This window comes from Schistocerca piceifrons, chromosome 6, assembly GCF_021461385.2.
Source record: "Schistocerca piceifrons isolate TAMUIC-IGC-003096 chromosome 6, iqSchPice1.1, whole genome shotgun sequence".
NCBI lineage: Eukaryota > Metazoa > Arthropoda > Insecta > Orthoptera > Acrididae > Schistocerca > Schistocerca piceifrons.
The window spans coordinates 56835832-56857353 of record NC_060143.1 but is presented as its reverse complement, the minus strand read 5'-3'; the positions used below and the strand labels follow the sequence as shown (position 1 = coordinate 56857353).

The 21522-nt window shown below is 43.5% G+C and overlaps 1 protein-coding gene across 1 annotated transcript in view; it reads left to right on the top strand.

Moving 5' to 3' along the window:
* Positions 1-17491: 17491 nt before the first annotated feature.
* LOC124803139 (neuropeptide FF receptor 2-like) overlaps positions 17492-21522 on the top strand; it is a 482022-nt gene continuing 477991 nt past the window's right edge. Inside the window, exon 1 of the mRNA XM_047264319.1 lies at positions 17492-17581. The gene's annotated coding sequence lies outside the window, so the exon portion shown is untranslated. The remainder of the gene's footprint in view (positions 17582-21522) is intronic.

The following is a 21522-nucleotide window of genomic DNA, read 5'->3' as shown; positions in this document are numbered from 1 at the left end:
CTTCAGCCGAGGATTTACGTGAACGCTTTTTAATAAGGCCTTTAGCCGTATGTATTCTTTAAAGGAGCTTTTTTTTATAGCAAGGAACGGGTTTATTTTAAATTATTTCTCTGACTTGTTGTTCAGGCCTTCAGCCTTTGTTTCAAATTTGTTTGTAGCCTTCAGCCGTGAAATAGGTTAATATTTCTTTAATTAGACTTTCAGCCTTTCTGTTGTAAGTTTAAAAATAAATTTCCTGGTTAGAAAAATTGTTTATTAATGTGTTTTAATTATAGTTGTCCTTCAGACGTGTCGCGTAGGCCTTCAGATGCTAACTGCTATCAATTACATGTTTTTTTTATTTTTTTATTTTTCCCTTCTATTTTTAACTGATTTTGAGTTATAAGCAAGGCCTTCAGCTATTCTTCTTTTTGGTGTGGTTTTGTGCCTTCAGCCCAGAAAGTATCTAAAGTTTCCTTTAACTAGGCCTTCGGCCGCATTGTCTAATTGTGATCTTTTAGCCAGCCGGAGTGGCCGTGCGGTTCTAGGCACTACAGTCTGCAGCCGAGGGACCGCTCCGGTCGCAGGTTCGAATCCTGCCTCGGGCATGGATGTGTGTGAGGTCCTTAGGTTAGTTAGGTTTAATTAGTTGTACGTTCTAGGCGACTGATGACCTCAGAAGTTAATTCACATAGTGCTCAGAGCCATTTGAACCATTTGTGATCTTTTAAAGCAATGTGTAAATAAGTGCCGGCCGAAGTGGCCTTGCGGTTCTAGGCGCTACAGTCTGGAACCGGGCGACCGCTACGGTTGCAGGTTCGAATCCTGCCTCGGGCATGGATGTGTGTGATGTCCTTAGGTTAGTTAGGTTCAATTAGTTCTAAGTTCTAGGCGACTGATGACCTCAGAAGTTAAGTCGCATAGTGCTCAGAGCCATTTGAACCATTTTTGTAAATAAGTGGTTCTTAGAAAAATAAAGTTGTTTGATTGTGCAACTCACAGTAACTGTTTACGGCCCCATCCACAGTCGTAAGTAACCTTATCCTGTGCGCTCTCTGAGTACCTACCAACCAGGTTTCAGAGCGTTACTCCCTGTGGAATGTTTACGTGGCATTCATTCATGGATGGTCTCGTCATTATTAAGGCACAATGGATCAACGCAAATATGCATTATTCTTCGGTACGATATCCACCCGTACATGCAGTTCGTTTTTCCTCAGTACGATAGCATCTTCCAGCAGGACAATGCAACACGTCACCCAGCTTTGAGTGTACGTGCGTGGTTCGAAGAGCACCTGGTTCGCTGTTATCATCCCAATAGAGAATCTGTGTGATGCCCTCGATCGTTCAGTACTGTCAACGCATCCTCAACCGAGACACCTGGCCACTGCACTGGAGCCGCATGGATCCACGTTCTGTAACTACCTTCCAGAACCTCAAGGACTCTCTTACTGCTCGTCTCGCAGCTGTCGCCGCTGCAAAATGCGATTATTCAGGCTTTTGACAAGTGGTCACATTAAGGTGACCCAACTAAACTGTCCATTTAGATGTTTTGTAATTAACAAATTAAGGAATAAACAAAGACGATGAAACAAATACAAAAAATTTGAATTAGTTGCAGAACTGTCTATTAAATTTACTGCCGGTCTTGATCGAATTAATTGCTTCGTATGATTAATTTCCGCTGCCAGTGATCCACCTTTTAAAAACTAAACTCTGTCTGAACAGGCCTCGAAATTATCATTATTAACAACATCAAATAGTCTTTCATAGTCAGATTCATCATTAATACATTACAAGAAGGATTGGAATAATTTTAAGGAAAAACACGTGGAAGGTGGACCCAACAATTTCGTCATTTGTCACTTCATCGAATACACTTTCCTGCTTGGCAACAATTACTATGATTAAAAATTAGAAACCTTGTGAAAAAGTGAATAACAAAGCTCACCACAATTTAAAGGACTTGAACGGGATCAATTCATAAATAAAAACTTTAACAATTAATACAATTAATAATCGGGCTTAAAACCTGGAATATATATAAAGTCCCCAAATACCAGTATGAAGTTATTCCAACTAGGTGTGACGGCAAGGTGGTTCAAAGAACTGGATCTTTCCAGTAATATGAATTTCAAACGACTGCCACTAAAAGTACTAACAATTCCCAAGCATGGCTAAAACTTTAAAGAAATAGACGTTACCCAAATTGCAGAGAGGATAACACCTTACACCGCTGACTGTGGCTGTTGGAAATCCATTAACAATTTATAAGCCTTAAGAAAATCCCTTAAGCAATAAAATACACAATGCACCAAGGCAGGGTAGGCAGATAATTTAATCTTTAGTCCCAGCTGGTATATGACAGCAGAAATATTAATAATCACCCATAAATATGCAATCCCTCAAAATACGAGAAAGGTGACAAATCACAGCAACCGGTTATCACAGCAAACTGGCAGCAGCCACGCACATTTCACAATGAATGGAGTTAGCTAATGACTGTGGGTAAAAGATCTCAACTGTTCATGCCGGCCAGAGTGGCCGTGCAGTTCTAGGCGCTACAGTCTGGAGACGAGCGACCGCTACGGTCGCAGGTTCAAATCCTGCCTCGGGCATGGATGTGTGTGATGTCCTTAGGTTAGTTAGGTTTAATTAGTTCTAAGTTCTAGGCTATTGATGACCCTAGAAGTTAAGTCGCATTGTGCTCAGAGCCATTTTTTTTCAACTGTTCCTACTCATAAGTAAAGACGTTTAAAACTCAACACGCTCCAGAACTAGCAAAATAGAGCCTGGAAGATTTAAACAAGCTGTTAAAGAGCAAATATTGTCACAAGGAACTTTGGACTTGCTGAACACACATTGAGGCTTGTGTGCTTGCTCAACTCTCAATATTTGAATACATCAAGGATTTCAAAATTAATTTGGCGACACTCCGCCGTGGAACGTACAAAAACGATCAGATAAACTTAAACTGAGCTAACACGAGGCAGCTGAGAGAGGAGCCTGGCTGCGGGAAAACCTAGACGTCGCGCGACGAAAGAAGTGTCGCCGGAGAAGGAAAAAAACACGTCTCTGCTCCAGGCCAAGGAAATAGGAAGGCGGCACGCGCTGCCAGAAGTACCCTCCCAACATGCACCAGAAAGAACAATAATTTGCCCAAATAAGGATACAAACGACAATATCTAAGATATAGGAAATATTAACTTATTGCGGAAGTGGCTAAACATACCACTACACACACAAGTTATGAGTTTGCCGCTCCTTAATGTTACATGGAAATTGACGACCGTAACGACAACCACTTGCAAACCCAAAACCCATGGCACACTCTCCTTTAACAGTGCATTGCCTTCGACACAGGCTATATTACAGTCCCAATTACATCAACTCAATATTCAACAGAGTGTCTTCGTACACTTGCAATGAATATGATCTGGAACAAGCAGATTAAAATCAGTTACACTGGCTGGTGATCGTCCACACAATCATTCAGAGGCGTAATGAACATCGAGAGTCTAATTCAACATTAACGAAGTGGTTCAAATGGCTCTAAGCACTATGGGACTTAACATCTGAGGTCGTCAGTCCCCTAGACTTAGAACTACTTAATCCTAACTAACCTAAGGACATCACACACATTCATGCCAGAGGCAGGATTCGAACCTGCGACCGTAGCAGCAGCGCGGTTCCGGACTGAAGCACCTAGAACCGCTCGGCCACAACGGCCGAGTCACGTAAGCATCGGGCTACAGATTATTATAAGGGCACACCTGGTTATGTTTGTTGCTTATAACACTGTACTTATGTTACTACACTGAAGCGCTAAAGAAACTGGTATAGGTATGCGTATTCAAATACAGAGATTGTATCCAATCCGTGCCGGTGACATCCATGTGTCGTAATGTTTAAGCCTCCAGAACTGGCCCAGTGCTTGCTGACCAGGTTGCACGCGGTGTGAGCTGCCCCTCCCGCAGCTCGCCGCTATCAGTACTTAATCGAGCCGTCAAACTTTGGCAGCGACCAACTTAACAAGTAGCAGGTTCACATGCTCCATGCCTGGGCAGCAGGATTGCGGCAAAAACCAAAACGCCAGCCACGTGGCCTCCCTCTAACTGCTGGTACCATAACCCACCAGACACAACAACAAAATCGTCGACCAAAGACCCTAGCCCTGACATATGGACAGTTTCGATATCGGCTGTACAAGTGGTAGCGCCAGGGGACTGGCATGCCACAGCTCAGTTACTAAAATGTTTGCGATTAGGAACATGGTCCTAGTACAGGTTACATGACTAAGGTCAGTAACAGTGCTGGAACACTCGAATATTACATTCCACAAATGTATTAAGACAACAGCAAACGGGATACTAATTCACGCCTTTTCTTGATTCATAAATCTAATGAAACAGGGCACTGCCTGGCTGTGATGATGAAGCGATGATGGCGTTGACTAATGTTGCTCAAGCGTGTTCAGTATTGAGACAAATTTCGTTCTTTGCCACTCTGCATTGTTGCCAGATGTATCCAAGATGGCGACGATGACGTCATCCAATATGGCGGTATGTAGACTTGGCAACAGTGCATGACATCCTCCAAGATGGCGGCCATGATGTCAGCAGATGGCGCAAGTACCGTTTTCCAAGATGGCGGCTTTTGGAAAGAAATTTCCACGCCCCCATCCCCTCCCCTCTCCCAAAAAAATGGCTGTAAGTTCAAATTCCAACAAAATAATGCATCACACCACAGTTATTTCTACTACCCTAAGAAAATCGTGGGAGATAGGTCAATTGGGCTACCTCCACTAACCTAAGTCATCCGATCGCCACTTCTTCCTATGAACTGGCGCAAAGTTTTTTAATTTTGGCTGTAAATAAAGGTCAATTCGCGTATCTCTACTAAACTAAGAAAATGGCGCGAAAGAAATGGCAACGTGCACTAACCTCAGTCACCTGACCGCCACCTCCTCCTAAGGATTCGTGGGAAAAGGACTCGACCAGTGCTGGACATAAGTCTTTATTTAAACAATTTCATGCATTACGGCCATCCAGTGTGTTCACCACGAGGTCCGAACTCCAACTGACTTGGTGCACAGTACCACCACCAGAGGGCGCTCTCACCTGTGACGTAAACCAAGATTGCGGGAAACAGTGTATTTACCAGGAGGTCTGGACTCAAACTGACCTAGTACACAGTGTTACCACCAGGTGGCGCTGTCGTCCAAGATGGCGCCCATGACGTTAGGTGATGATGCAAGTGCCACATCCCTCTGGTGGGAAGTTTGAATTTTGGCCAGAGGATAGGTCAACTGGGCTACCTCCACTAACCTAACCCCTTCCCCTCCCCTCGCCCGGGAAGTTCAAATTCCAACAGAATAATGCACCAAACCACGGTTATCTCTACTAACCTAAGAAAATCGAGGGAAAATACGTCACTTGGGCTATCCCCACTAACCTAAGTCTACCGACCACCACCTCTTAATAGAAACTGCCGCCAAGTTTGAATTTTCATAGCAAAGAAAGGTCAATTCGTGTATCTCTACTGAGTTAAGGAAATGGCGTGAAAGAACGGTCACTTGGACTACCTCCACTAACCTAAGTCATCTGACTGTCACCTCATCCTAGGAACTGGCACCAAGTTTGAATTTTGGCGGTAAGATAGCCTAAGAAAATGACGCAAAAGAAAGCACACATGTACTACCTCCACTAACCTGAGTCACCTGGTCACCACCTCCTCCTAGGAATTCGTGGTAGAAGGACACAGCCTCCAGTGGGCTGGTGGAGGGAGGAAGGAGCGTACTTTATTTATTTTGGAATAATTTATTTAGCCATGGAATATATTTGTTACACTGATACAAAACACTCACTCTGACATGCTTGGGGTCACGTCACACAGCCTACAGACATGCAAAGTACTAAAAGAATCTGCAAACATGCTTGCTTATTGTCAACTGTCGAAATGATGCACCAGTCTTTATTTAAATAATTTGAGCCACTACCGCCATCCGGTGTGTTCGCCACAAGGTCCAGGGCCCAACCGACCTAGTATACAGCACCACCACCAGAGTGCGCTATCATCCCTCTCATGAGACCTCCGATGCATGGATACTGATGTCACAAATCGTGCTGTTCCATCCCTTGTGATGTGTGTGACGACCATACTGATGTTACAGATTGTGCTGTTCCACCACTAGTGATGTGTGTGTGTGTGTGTGTGTGTGTGTGTGTGTGTGTGTGTGTGAGAGAGAGAGAGAGAGAGAGAGATGTGCATATGGATGTCACAGATCCTGCTATAGAAAAACTTTTCCACCGCTCCTAAATAATTCAGTACACTGATGTGCAGACACGAAATCAACTCGTAAACTGCCCAATTTACGCATAGCACGGCCTACAGACCTACTCGCAAAATAATCCAACAGACACACGGAAGCACTGCCCGCATCCCCCTGTCCACGGTGCTGCAGTGGAGGCTACTCACGTAGTGATGCGACCATCAGCTGCCAAGTCACGCCCAGCTGCCAGAAATCATGAGGCAGCGACATCCCATTCATACTCTGTACCTCAGAAATTCCTCTCAAAATACGTGGTCACCTGGACACAGTTGCTGACTAGACCAGACGAGAGTGAAGACCTATTTTTTCAGAGCACACTCACAGCAGGAGAACAGCAGTGTAAGCAGGAAATCCTGGGTTCGAGTCCAGTCGAGGGACACATTTTCAACTGTCCCCGTTGATGTATATCAACGCCTGCTGACAGCATAAGGACTTGATTTAATTAGCATTCCATTCTAGAGGGCTGCAATGTCACCAATGGTATCTGTTCTTTCGGACATGTCAAAAAGAAGAGACACCATCTTCATACAGAGAGAGATTTCCCAACAACTTTTCCTTCCCCAATAATTCGTATCTGTGATACCTAAGGAAAAATCAGTAACATGATTACATAAAGCTCACATAAAATTTCATCGTTACTACAGACAGTGAAAAAAACATACGTTTATGAACAGTAAATAACAGTACAACCATAGTTATATTAATGGATAAAGTGTCTGTGCTGTAAATGGCAACCAAATTGTAGCAATATCACTCTGATTTTTACCTCTTAACTCTCACGCACTTTCTTCTTTAACTGTCCTCTAGCGATTATAGATTTCGTGAAGAGTTGTCAAATAATGCGCACAACACAGCAGACATTGCTTTTCGAGTTCTTCATCTACATCTACATCATATACATCTACGTGACCACTCTGAAATGCAGACTGGCAGAGGGTTCACCGAACTTATTAATGTTCCACTTTTTTAACGTTTAAATCTTTCTGTACGAGCTTCGATTTCTCTAATTGATGATCATTTCTTGCTATGTACACTGGCGTCAGCAAAATATTTTCACTCACAGGAGAAAGTTGGTGACTGAAATTTCAAGAAAAAATCTCGCCGCAAAGAAAAACGCCGTTCTTTTAATAATTGCCACCTCAACTCGAATATGGCTCTGAGCACTATGGGACTCAACTTCTGAGGTCATTAGTCTCCTACAACTTAGAACTAGTTAAACCTAACTAACCTAAGGACATCACAAACTACCATGCCCGAGGCAGGATTCGAACCTGCGACCGTAGCGGTCTTGCGGTTCCAGACTGCAGCGCCTTTAACCGCACGGCCACTTCGGCCGGCTCAACTCGAATATCATATCCGTGGAACTCTTTCCCCTATTTGGAGATAACAGAAAATGAGCTGAACTTCTTTGAACTTTTTCGATGTCCTCCGTCAGTCCTATATGATAAGGACCCCACACCGCAAAACAGTACTCCAGAAGAGAGCGGACAAGCTTAGTATAGGCAGCCTCTTTAGTAGAACTGTGGCATGTTGTAAGTGTTCTGCCAATAAAACGCAGTAAGTTCCATTTCGGTGATCAGCTTCGTAAAATGAAGGAACCTCAGTATTTTAACACGAATCGGTAAGCTACACAAATTAACAGAAGTTTAAAGAAGTTTATCGATGGCAGTGATTAAGCTGTCCAACTCTAGCTACGTAACCAAGGCATATGTACAGACGGAGAATTATAGAAATTACAAAGATAGAACACAGAAAGTATAGAGGATAGAAATTTACATAAGCAGAGAAGTAAGTTTGTGTAACCAAAAGCTGCATAGTTAGAAAATACAAAAGTTATAGGTAACGCATATGAAAGAGCGGTTTTAATGGTCACAGGTATTCCCAAAGTTCGCCAAGTATTTTCCAGGAGATGAAATTTTCTAAACTTAATAATTTACAATCTAACGTGTTATTCTAGAGAAAGTACATATTTTTCAGAAAGTGGAAAGCCAAGGTTACTGAACTGTAACACTGCAGTTCGGGCAGAATTACATTTTGATACTGGAACTTTCTAGAACAAGAAAATATTGAGTGCAAATGAATTTAGAAATATAAGGTTTTCGGGAAAACTAAAATGTTTTTTAGAAGAGAAGAAAGAGTACTATTTTAAATAAGCTGTATCAGTCGAGAAAGAAAACAGCTTTTAGCATATTGAATTTTGACGTGCACATGGTTTGCAGATATCGTAAATTACAGAAACCTTTTTAAATGAACTGTTTCCATATGAACTAGATATCCTGCTGTTGCCAGTAATTGGTAAATTAGACTGTCAATAATGAAGTTGAATGAAATAATGTGTGGATGTCAATTTACTCGTTTATGTACCTTTGCTACGTGGACCCGCCCGGATAGAAGCTAGCATTATCACGCCGCCTCCGGGATTCGGGGATGTAAATCAGCCCCAGGTCGAATCTGCCTCACGAGTTCACCAATTAACAATGGGGACGAGTGAGCCGGCCAGCCTGGATGCGGTTCTTTGTTGATTTCCCACATACAGCTAGTTAAATACCGGGCTGGTACTCACGTCTCGCCTCATATACACGCTACGTAAACACACAGGCTCTCTCATACATGAATGTAACGTTTACTCTAGTCGCAGATACGTCAGAGTGGGTGGGGGGGGTGGGGGGGGGGGGGAGAGTGGTGGCGTTAGGAAGAGGATCCGCGGCCACCAGCCGTCGTCACTAGCATTGCCAAAACCCATACAATGCCGATCCCGTAGTGAAACGGAAATAGGCAAGGAAGAAGAAGCAGCTCGAAATAAATTTCAGCAAAACTGATTTTTGGTGTGCACGTGGCTTCTTGCAGTTACCGTAAAATGTTTCTCTGAACAAACTGTTTCGATATGAACTAGATATACTATTGTCATCAGTAATAGGTAAATTTCACAGCGAATCATGAAGTTTAATAGTTTTATTCCACATTGCCACGAGAGCGTGATGAAAAGTAATGCCACCGAACTCTTAAACCTTTTAAATAAAACATTTTAAAAAAAATTCTTCATCTTTATTCTTCATGTCTACATATTTGCGGCCCGCTGGCGGTAGAGCGCTCCGAATTTTAGTGTGTAACATGACGCTGTCTAACGTTCCTGTCTCTTTCTGCTAAAACCTGCATGCTGTACTTCAGTTTCGAATTCGAACACTACGCCGACATAAAGTTTCAACACGACAACGTCAGACCACACACGAGCGCTGCGAAGTCTGATCTGCAACAATCCGACGCCTTGGTTTCACTGTCATCAGCCATCCTCCATACAGTGCCGACTTCCTGCCATCCGTTTTCCAGCTGTTTCCAAAACTTACAGAACTATTTCGAGGATTTCACTTTGCCAGTGAGGAAGCGGTACAGAGGCGAGGTTGTGGCATCGTCAACAAAATCAAACATTCGACAGTAATAATCTCTCGTTGGGAAAAATGTGTTGCCAGGGTTAGTGTTTAGAGAAATTAATATGTAGACATGAAGACGAAAGGTACAGAATGTTAACAACGTTTGTATTAGTTAAAAAGCTTTGACAGTTTTCACATAAAATATTCAGACGCATTACTTTTCAGGTCGCTATCGCATGTCTGGATGTCACAGTACTTTTGTGTCTGTACATAGGCGCCCACACTAAGCAAGGTGACGCTGTTGTTAGCACACTGCACTCACATTCGGAAGGCCGACGGTGCAGATACGCTCCGGCTGTCCAGATTTAGCTTTTCTCTGATTTCACTAAATGGATCCAGTCAAAGGCCAGGAAGGTTTCTTTGAAAGGGCACGGCCAGTTTCCTTCCCCATCCAAAAAATAAAAAAAAACCGAACCTGAGCTCCGTCTGTAATGATTTCGTTGTAGACAGGACAATCTGTGTTCCCTAATTCATAGGCGCCAAGAGGAACGGGATCCTTCTGTGTTTTATTGGTTACATAGCCCAGGTATTTTCACAGAAAGAAAGGTAATTCGGATGTCAAACCGCAAAAACCACAAAAACACTGTTACTCTCTATCGAACGACCGGAGACACCAAGCGTCCCTTTTACCAAAATGTAAGCGGAGACAAAAAGATTAGCGAGTGAGGGCGTTGCGACAGACAGCGTATACAGGGTGTTACAAAAAGGTACGGCCAAACTTTCAGGAAACATTCCTCACACACAAAGAAAGAAAATATGTTATGTGGACATGTGGCGGGAAACGCTTACTTTCCATGTTAGAGCTCATTTTATTACTTCTCTTCAAATCACATTAATCGCGGAATGGAAACACACAGCAACAGAACGTACCAGCGTGACTTCAAACACTTTGTTACAGGAAATGTTCAAAATGTCCTCCGTTAGCGAGGATACATGCATCCACCCTCCGTCGCATGGAATCCCTGATGCGCTGATGCAGCCCTGGAGAATGGCGAATTGTATCACAGCCGTCCACAATACGAGCACGAAGAGTCTCTACATTTGGTACCGCGGTTTCGTAGACAAGAGCTTTCAAATGCCCCCATAAATGAAAGTCAAGAGGGTTGAGGTCAGGAGAGCGTGGAGGCCATGGAATTGGTCCGCCTCTACCAATCCATCGGTCACCGAATCTGTTGTTGAGAAGCGTACGATCACTTCGACTGAAATGTGCAGGAGCTCCATCGTACATGAACCACATGTTGTGTCGTACTTGTAAAGGCACATGTTCTAACAGCACAGGTAGAGTATCCCGTGTGAAATCATGATAACGTGCTCCATTGAGCGTAGGCGGAAGAACTAAACTAAAATGAGCTCTAACATGGAAACTAAGCGTTTCCGGACGCATGCCCACATAACATCTTTTCTTTATTTGTGTGTGAGGAATGTTTCCTGAAAGTTTGGCCGTACCTTTTTGTAACACCCTGTATACAACGTAGTGCAACTCCGATGCGGGTACCCAAGCACTGACATGTAGGCAAGGGACTGGTGTCTCTCCGACGTGCGTGAGGTGAATTCGGAAACGTGAACTATGGCGGCGTTATAACCAAATGTGGCCAAACACGACCAACGTGCTATTATGCTTTTCTTGGTTGCTGAAGGACAAACACCGATAGACATCCACCGGAGAAAGAAGAATGTGTACGGGACAGCATGTCTGCCGAAACCCACTATTCTGGAATGGTGTGCCTAGTTCCTTGCTGGTCGCGATTCGACACGTACCCGATGACTGGAAAGTTGCACAGGTTACACCAATATTCAAGATAGGTAGCAGGAGTAATCTACCAAATTACAGGCCCATACCGTTAACGTCGATATGTAGCAGGATTATGGAACATATATTGTGTTCGAACATTATGAATTACCTCGAAGAAAACGGTCTATTGACACACTGTCAACATGGGTTTAGAAAACATCGTTCCCGTGAAACACAACTAGCTCTTTATTCACATGAAGTGTTGAGTGCTATTGGCAAGGGATTTCAAAAATGGTCCAAATGGCTCTGAGCACTACGGGACTTAACATTTGAGGTCATCAGTCCCCTTGAACTTAGAACTACTTAAACCTAAATAATCTAAGGACATCACACACATCCATGGCCGAGGCAGGTTTCGAACCTGCGACCGTGGCGGTCGCGCGGTTCCAGACTGTAGCGCCTAGAAACGCTCGGCCACCCCGGCCGGCACAAGGGATTTCCGATCGATTCCGCGTTTCTGGATTTCCGGAAGGCTTTTGACACTGTACCACACAAGCGGCTCGTAGTGAAATTGCGTACTTAAGGAATATCAGTTATGTGACTGGATTTGTGATTTCCTGTCAGAGAGGTCACAGTTAGTAGTACTTGCCGGAAAGTCATCGAGTAAAACAGAAATGATTCCTTGCGCAACCCAAGGGAGTGTTATAGGCCCTTTGCTGTTCCTTATCTATATAAACGATTTGGGAGACAATCTGAGCAGCCGTCTTCGGTTGTTTGCAGATGACGCTGTCGGTTATCGGCTAATAAAGTCATCAGATGATCAAAACAAACTGCAAAACGATTTAGAAAAGATATCTGAATGGTGCGAAAAGTGGCAGTTGACACTGAATAGTGAAAAGTGTGAGATCATCCATATGAGTGCTAAAAGGAACTCGTTAAACGTCTGTTACACGATAAATCAGTCTAATCTACAAGCCGTAAATTCAACTAAATACCTAGGAATTACAATAACGAACAACTTAAATTGGAAGTAACAAATAGAAAGTGTTGTGAGGAAGGCTAACCAAAGACTGCGTTTTATTGGCAGGACACTTAGAAAATGTAACAGACCTGTTAAGGAGACTGCTTATACTACGCTTGTCGTCCTTGTTTAGAATACTGCTGCGCAGTCTGGGATCCTTACAAGATAGGACTGACGGAGTACATCGAAAAAGTTCAAAGAAAGGCAGCACGTTTTTTATTACCTCGAAATATGGGAGAGTGTGTCACAGAAATGATACAGGATTTGGTCCGGACATCAATAAAAGAAAGGCGTTTCTCGTTGCGACGGAATCTTCTCACGAAATTACAATCACCAACTTTCTCCTTCAAATGCGAAAATAATTTGTTGACACCGACTTACATAGGGAGGAACGATCACCACGTTAAAATAAGGGAAATCAGAGCTCGTACGGAAAGATATAGATGTTAATTCTTTTCGCGCGCTATCGCAGATGACGTGACGCAGACGTTACGCCCTGTCAAGCTGGAGACACTCGTAGGCGTGCAGCCCGGAACCGCGCGACTGCTACGGTCGCAGGTTCGAATCCTGCCTCGGGCATGGATGTGTGTGATGTCCTTAGGTTAGTTAGGTTTAAGTAGTTCTAAGTTCTAGGGGACTGATGACCACAGATGTTAAGTAGTTCTAAGTTCTAGGGGACTGATGACCACAGATGTTAAGTCCCATAGTCCTGAGAGCCATTTGAACCATTTTTTTTTTTGGAGACACTCGAGCCTCCCCGCTTTTTCTCCTCGTTTTTCCCCGTGCGATTATTACGCCTTAAAAAGGCACTGAAGCACGACGTTTCTGTCGGACGAAGATGTGCTACAGGTAGGACGGCTGCCCAGCAAGTAATGCACTGCATTTTTTTTCTTCAACAATTCTTTATTGGACGTAATGAGAATTACACACACGAAAGAATGGTGTTTTATCTACATCCTATATTTCCAGGTAATCTCCATCCCACTCTATGGCCTGTCGGTACCAATCCTTGTCCTGGTAGCGGAGCCAGTGCTTCACTGTGTGAATCACCTCCACATCTTCCTCATAATGTCTTCCACGAATGGCATACTTTAATGGCTCAAACAAGTGGAAGTCAGAGGGGGGGCTCAGGGATGTCAGAAGAGACAGCCGTGGAAGCTCTCCACGACCGCTGCAAATCGAGGAGCTCCACCCAACCGTCTTCTGATGACCTCACTCTCCGCGCCCAGCGACTAACTGTACTTCTGTCGACAGCACGACAGCAGATGCTCGATAGACTTTGCACAAGCGTTTGTGAATATTCCCTACAGTTTCTTTCAAATTGGTTCAAATGGCTTCAAGCACTATGTGACTTAACGTCTGAGGTCATCAGTCTCCTACAAAATGATTCAAATGGCTCTGACCACTATGGCACTTAATTTGTAAGGTCATCAGTCCCATAGAACTTAGAACTACTGAAACCTAACTAACCTAAGGACATCACGCACATCGATACCCGAGGTAGGATTTCGGAATGTAGCGCCTAGAACATCTCGGCCACTCCGGCTGGCCTACGATTTCTTTCTCTGCAGTGAGAAATTCAATTCCGGCACGTTGCTTGTAACGTACGTCACCTACAGATGCCATTTTGAAACTGTCCTGCAGCTACGCTATCTGTCGGAAGTGAATGAAACTTGGCACGCTCACTCGGGAGACTTACAATAAAACATAAGTAATGTTTCACACTGGTGGCATTGTTTTCGGCTCAGAAAAAAATGCGTTGCATTGCTTTCTGGGCAACCCTCGTATATATGGACTTCTTCAGGCAGCAGGACACGGTGTTTTACCAAACGGGTATCTTCAGCCCGGTGCGTCGGTGGGCTGACTGCCTCTGAGCCGTGCGCGGCTCGCGGTCATGCCGTTTGTTGCTCGTCATCTTGTTTTGGTGGTTCTGTCTCCTCATTTTTTCCTTAATTCGATTTACTGGCGTCGCTAGATTTCTGGTTTGCTTGCCCGTGAGTGGCAGCAGCAGCGCTTATCGATAAATGCATTGTCGTACCATCTGTGAAGCGACCGCTAGTATTTGCGGGTCGTCGTCTGTCGAGAGTGGAGTCCGGACGCAGTAGCAGTCGGGGACGGAGCGCCAGCGAGGCGCGGACAGACAGTGCTCGCCGACCGCTTGCGACACATGCATTATGCGACGGAAAGAGACTGGAGCGGGAATGACCGTTGGTTGGTCGTCGGGCCACGGGTATATGGTCATCCGATCGCTTCCGGGCCCTTCAATTGATCATCGTGCGGGACTTGGCTCGGTTCCTTCCTTGTGCAGAGATGTCGGGTGCCCAATGGGCAAGTGTTCCCTCTGCATGGTTGGGTTCGAGCCAGTGTCTCCGGGTCATCGTGCGTCCGAAGCAGTCGTGACGCAGCGCCAGTGAGGTCCGGACAGCCAGTACTATCCGACTGCTTCCGACACAAATGCACTATCCGACGGAAGGAGACTGGAGAGGGAACGAACGTTGGTTGGTGGTTCGGTCGGTCGTCTCATCGGGCGACGTGTATTTGGTCTTTGACCGTTTCTGGGCCTTGTCGGTTGGTCATCTTGCCAGACGTGTTTCGGTTCCTTCCTTGTGCAGAGATGTCGGGTGGCCAATGGGCAAGTGTTCCCTCTGCATGGGTGGGTCCGAGCCAGTGTGCCCGGGTCGCCGTGCCTCCGAGTTCCTAACAGACATCGAGTTGAGTCTGGTTGGAGCTGCAGTGAGCTCCGGACAGCCAAGACTCGCCTGTCCGTCGCCGACACTCATAACTTGAGTGGGGACGAGCTTAGTTGGTCGCACGGTCGGTCGTCCCTCCCGACGACGTGTATTTGGTCGCCGACCCCTTATGGAAACTCTCAGTGTGTGTGACTTGTCATTTCTCATTGTTGTTCCACGGTGATTGGTTTTAGGATTCTCGGAGTTCTTGGTGCAAGCGTTTACGTGAAACTGTGTGTATCTTCTGTGATTTCCGCTGAGCAGATGAATGCTGTCTGCGTACTGGAGTAGCGAGTCGGTCGGTTGCGACAGAGCAGCGAGGAAGGGAATTGATTAGGTTGCTGGTTGGTTCTTCAGCCGTCCCTAGGTCGTTTTACCACCCGACTGTTTAGTGTTACGCTTGGCTGCCTGTCTCACCTAAACTGTGCTTGGAGTTTCCTCCACAGGCTGATCCTTGGAACACTTCTGAGTACCACTGTTTGTTGTTTGTGATTGTCATTTTATTTGGTCGCAGGTACTGTGCCACACCTTCAGCCGCGTATTAATATTGTCTGTTTTATGTTATATATATATATATCCTTCAGCCGAACTTCATGTCAACTATTTTAAGATTAGGCCTTCAGCCGTGTTTCATTTAAGATTCTTGTTGCTATGTTTTTAGGCCTTCAGCCGCATTTGTTTCTAAATCTGTGGCTTTAATATTTACATCCTTGTCTGCAAGGTTTCTCTTTAATCTTCAATTCTTGAAACGGCCTACAGCCGTGTTCTGTAAATGTTTATGCTGAGGTTGTCTTTAATTGTTCTTGAGTAATTGTTTGGGCCTTCAACCGACAAGATACTTCAGGTTTTCTTCAGGTGTTTTTCTGTTGTATCTTATCTTTAAAGTCTCTCTTTTATTATGTAAAGAAACTTTTTATTGGGTTTTCAGCTGAAGAATTAATTTGTATTTTCCTTAATATGGCCGTAACCGGAATTTGTAAATGCTTGGCTTTTAAAGAATTCCCTTAGCTGATCTGAAATTTTATTCCTTAATGTGGCCTTTAGCCGGAAGTTGTAAATGCTTGGCTTTTTAAGAATTTCCTTAGTTTTGAAAGTCTTTTCGGGTTTGCTGCCGGATCCTAAAATCAACTTGACTCGATATTTCGGCGATCCAACTGTTCGCCAACTTCAGGAAATGCTGCAGAAGCAGCATTTCCTGAAGATGGCGAACAATTGGATCGCCGAAATATCGAGTCAAGTTGATTTTAGGATCCGGCAGCAGCAGCATTTCCTGAAGATGGCGAACAGTTGGATCGCCGAAATATCGAGTCAAGTTGATTTTAGGATCCGGCAGCAAACCCGAAAAGACTTTCAAGACTTATTACGCCGGGAAAGCCTACGTAGTCAAATTTCCTTAGTTGATCTGAAATATTATTTCGGCCTTTAGTCGAGAAGATAGTGTAATTTTACTTAAGTAAGGCCTTCAGCCGTTACTCTAAATCCTTGTGTTTCAAAAGCAATCGGTTTAACTTATTCTGGAGAAGTTACTTGGGCCCTCAGCCGTGAATTGATCTTTGTTGTTTTGGTTTGAGGAATATTGTGTGTTCTTGTATAACTAACAGTAATTGACATCGGTTCCTTTCCACAACCTGATCCGCTCTGTTCTGCGCAACCGGATTTCAACTGAAGTGCGAAACCGGATATCAGCCTCAGTACGACGATTTTGCCTGACTGGCATAGGATTCTGGACTGTACGGACTTCGAACGGAAACTTTTTGATCGCCCCTGATGGAAAACTTTTACAACAGCCTCCGAAATGTTGTCGGCAGATTTAGAGTTCACCATGCAGGAGGGGTCATGTAAAAAAGGAGCAGAAGAAGACATGGAGAGGAAGGCTGTGTTTCCCAATAGTTCGTCGCCAGAGACTATCACGGATTCGAGCTCTCTTACGGGCTCGCATACTGCGCGTTACAGCTGGAATAATTGAGAAGTGCCAGCTAAACGCAGCCCGCCCGGACTGAATGACTCTTCACCGGATGTCGGACACAAACAAAACAGAAAATAAAAGGAAGCTGGCAGTCGGCACGAACCGGCCACTGGACGCTGGCGGCTGCGGCCGGGCTGGAGTGGACCACGCATCCGGTGGCGGCTGGCGGCGCGCGGCGCATGCGCACCGCGGCCGAGGCGCCAGTCCCCGCAGAGGAACGGCGCGCTAGCGGCGGGCAGTCAGCGTCGCGACGCCTCGCTCCCATCACCACCAGCACCAAGGGCAACAGGGGCCGCGGGCAGCGGGCCGCCGACACCGCCAGCGCACGACGCCGCCCGGCGCGCGCGGACGCTCCGGAACCGCCACGGCTGACAGCGGCTGTCTCGCCTGCTCTCGTAAGTCGTCCTAACACTTGCACTTGTGTTAGGTCATTTTTACCCTTTCACAACCTTAGAGATGCAACTACGGTTGCTGGCTTGTATTTACCACTTGAACATTAAACTAGATTACTTTTACAGGCACAGAAGGTCGAAAATATAGTTGTTTTTAACTATTTTTTTAAAAATTACCACTGTCCTCTCGGTAGCGTCTTTGAAATATGAAGGTTGATTCAGCTGCCCCTATCGATGTCGTTTTATGAAACGTGCTGTGTTATATCTAGCCTTTGTAACGTTTGCGCAAAATCTCACATTCTCTCGTTAGCTACTCGCGAATTAGTAATCCTGCGGCAAAAATGAACAGGACTTCTTTATAGCAAATTTAATGTAGTTAAATCTTGTAGCCGGTGCTTTTTTGATGGAGGCCATGGTTTTCGAACTGTTCAAGAAAAATGTGCAAGAGTTACCTTCAAACTCACCTCCACCCCCACACTCATTCTTCACCAGACAGGATTTCTACTGTGTTGTGCGTCGCACTCTCTCCTACCACTACACAAAAATTTCCCAACAGGCTCTACTGACTGGGCTATTACGCCACCAGCATAGTCGGCTATTTCGCAAACATTAATAACTTTAATGTGCTCTTGAGAGTAACGAAATAAAAAGTACTTTTGTAAACGTTACTATAAAACTAATTACGCTGACGATTCGACCCATACAAGCACAGTAGTTTCGTAGTCACGCCTGACAAATATAACCATATATTTATTTTATGCTGTTAAAACTCACTAAACTGTTAGGTAAAATTCACACAAACGTCAATTTTACAATTTGTAAATGCTTCACTAAGTCTCTGGCGTAATAAGGCCAATAAATGGAATCCAAAAAAGTTCGAAAGCGGGGAATAGTTTGTGCAGTCATAAATTTTTCAGTGGCCGGAGGACTTCCATGAACAACATACTAGAAATTGTGACTTGTGGGAGTGCGGGCACGTTTGAAATTCAGTTTCTTATATTTTTCTTTACTAACTCGAAAATGATATGCCTAAGTCAAAATATTTCCCAGTAGAACATTTGATAACGTTAAATTTCCTATAAAATGGTCCAGTTCAGTTTTTTTCTGTAGGACTAACACTTCACGCCCAGCGAGACAGAGAATATGAAAATCTCGCGCTTGGTTTTTGAAGGCCAGACATAGCATTGCGGTTTGAATAAAACGACATCGCTGGGGACAGCTGAATCACCCTGTATGTAATCACTACATCTACCTACTTTCTGATGCATCATACGCGGAATTTGAATGGCAGCAAGACATCTTAACTTTTTTGTGGCTACTTTAAAAATATTTCCTTTTCTTATGTTGAATAGTTCATTTACAGTCAACTACTTACTACATTCCTAAAGAATATTTACATCGCGTGGTTTCAGTTAATATATCCAATGAAATGGTAGCTTAGGACAACTCTGAGTTTGGAGTCTGATAGCGTCACCCTCGAAATTTAGAGTCCTGTTCTACACCGCAGAAGCGTGACATATATTGGCATCACGTACTTACCAGATGAAAAATAATTTCGATTGTATTTACTGCAATGGAACATCGAAAATATTCCCTGATTATCCGTTCTCTAGTGAGTACTGTCCACTGGGCATCTTCTTTAATGACTACTGTCTCTTCCACCTGAGCTACATTGTAACACAGTGTGTACGGAATTGAAAGGAATTAATATTTTGCAACCTTTTTTTTTTTTTAAATCTATTCTCTGAAACAATACTTCCCTTTGCTATGTGGGTGATGTCCTTTAGTCAGCTACGTATTACATTTGTAAACATTATTTCTATTGCGTAGTTTTACTTATTATACCAAATGAAACTAGGATTTGGGAATCTATTAGAATTTGACGGTGTTCTCTCGACTCCTCTGCTGCATCTATGGCCTTGCAACAGCTGGTGTATACCAGATAAAAATAAATCTCTAAAACATTTGCTGGTACAGAACGACGGAAGTGTTACCTTAATATCCACTCTATCCTGATTATTTATTTTTCATTTACTTATTACAATTATTTTTTAGTGAATTCATCACTGTCCATTGGAAAGTTACTTTGAACTATATGTAATCATTACTCTCTCTTCAAACCCAGCTACATTCTAATGCAGAATGTACGGACTTTAAAAGGCAGCAATACTTTTTAATGTAGTTTTATGGCTCCTCCAAGAAACGTTTTCTTTGCTATGTCGCTGAGGCGTTTTACAGTCAACTACGTATTATATTCGTGAACAATATTCACTTTGCGTAGTTTCGCTTATTGTTCCCAAAGAAATTACATTTTCAGGGAAGTCAATGGTCGAAGTGTGACAGATGTTCCGCCTAGAAATTTTCGTTTCTGTTCTACTCCCTTAGTTATGTTTCCAGCTCCTTTTTAGAGCATGAAAATAATGTCGACTACATGTAGTGGGAAAAAAAGTTGGAAGTGTTCTCTAAATGTCCAATCTGTCCTGATTTTTAATATTTTATTTGTTACTATTATTTTATTGTTGAAATTAGCTCTGTGCATTAGGCAACTTCTTTAAACTACATGTAATCACAATGATCTCTTCAATCCATGCTACTTTAGAATTCATCGTGTACAGAATTTGGAAGGCTGCAGTATTTTATTTTATTTTTCTGACAGCTTTAAAAAGAAATTTTTGTTGTTGAAAGATCACTTAGTCAGTTACGTATCACATAGTACAACATTTGCTTGCGTAGTTTTACTTCTTACACCCAATGGAATTTTACCTTTGGGCAACTCTATTATTCGAGTGTGGCACTGTCCCCCTCTAGAAACAATTAACTGCTGTGCAGACCAATCTGAAACTTAGTCCGAAGTCTATCTTAAACAGGAAAGCGACGATTTGTTTGAAAGTCGGCTAAGACAAGTAATGTGAATATAAAATAATGTACCACTACAATGTAGCGCGAAAATTACTTTTACTCTACATATAAGACACTTTTCGTTGTAAGTAACTAAAATTGTTAAATAATTTGAGAATAGCTTTATTCTACCTTTCTATTTTTCTTTATCATCACTGTGATTTCGCAGATTCTTTAAAATACATGTATTCACAATTGGCCAATCCACTCAAGGACCTTGATTTTTTTTTTAACTTAGGAAAAGACTCTTACAGTCGGCTACATATTACACTCATGTAATAGTTACTTTGAATATTTTTATTCCCGGTGGAATTACATATTCTGGAGATTCTTTGGTTAGACTGTGATACGTACCCTCTCTCTCGAAATACTTGATGTGATGACAGGCTGATGTTTTGCACTGTCTGGGGTTTAGCTTACATTGTGATGTGACGATCTATTTGAGAGGTAGCGAAGCCAACAAATGTGAGTACAAAATAAAGATTGAGCTAATAGACCGATCTGCACCCTAGCTTGAGGTCTACTTTCGCTCCATATACAGCGTGTATCATGAATCATAGCGAAATAGACGTTTGTGAAACTAATATGTAACACCTCATGTGTAGGGGAGAGTGTTATACCGCGGAACACTTCAGACATTCATTTCCAGTCAGACATGTAATAGAAACATAATATTAGGGGGTGCTGAAAAGTAATGTCTCCAGATTTCTTATGGTAAAATTTTAAAGCTTTTTTAAAAAAACAAACGTTATTACTGTTCTGTATCTTAATTCTATACATTTTCACCCTGGTGACGAACACATATCTCACAAAGACAGACCAGTTTGTTGATACCGTCAGTTGTAGAATGTTTGACTTTGTTGGCGGAGCCACAAACTCACCTCTGCTTGTACGCTTCATCACTGTCAAAGTGAAGTCTTCGAAGGTGTCCTCTAAGTTTTGGTAACAGATAAAAATTTGATGGGACCGAGTCCAGACCGTATGAAGGATGATCAATTGCAGGCTTCGGTTTATCGCAGGTGTCGCAGCGCTCATATGTTGTATGG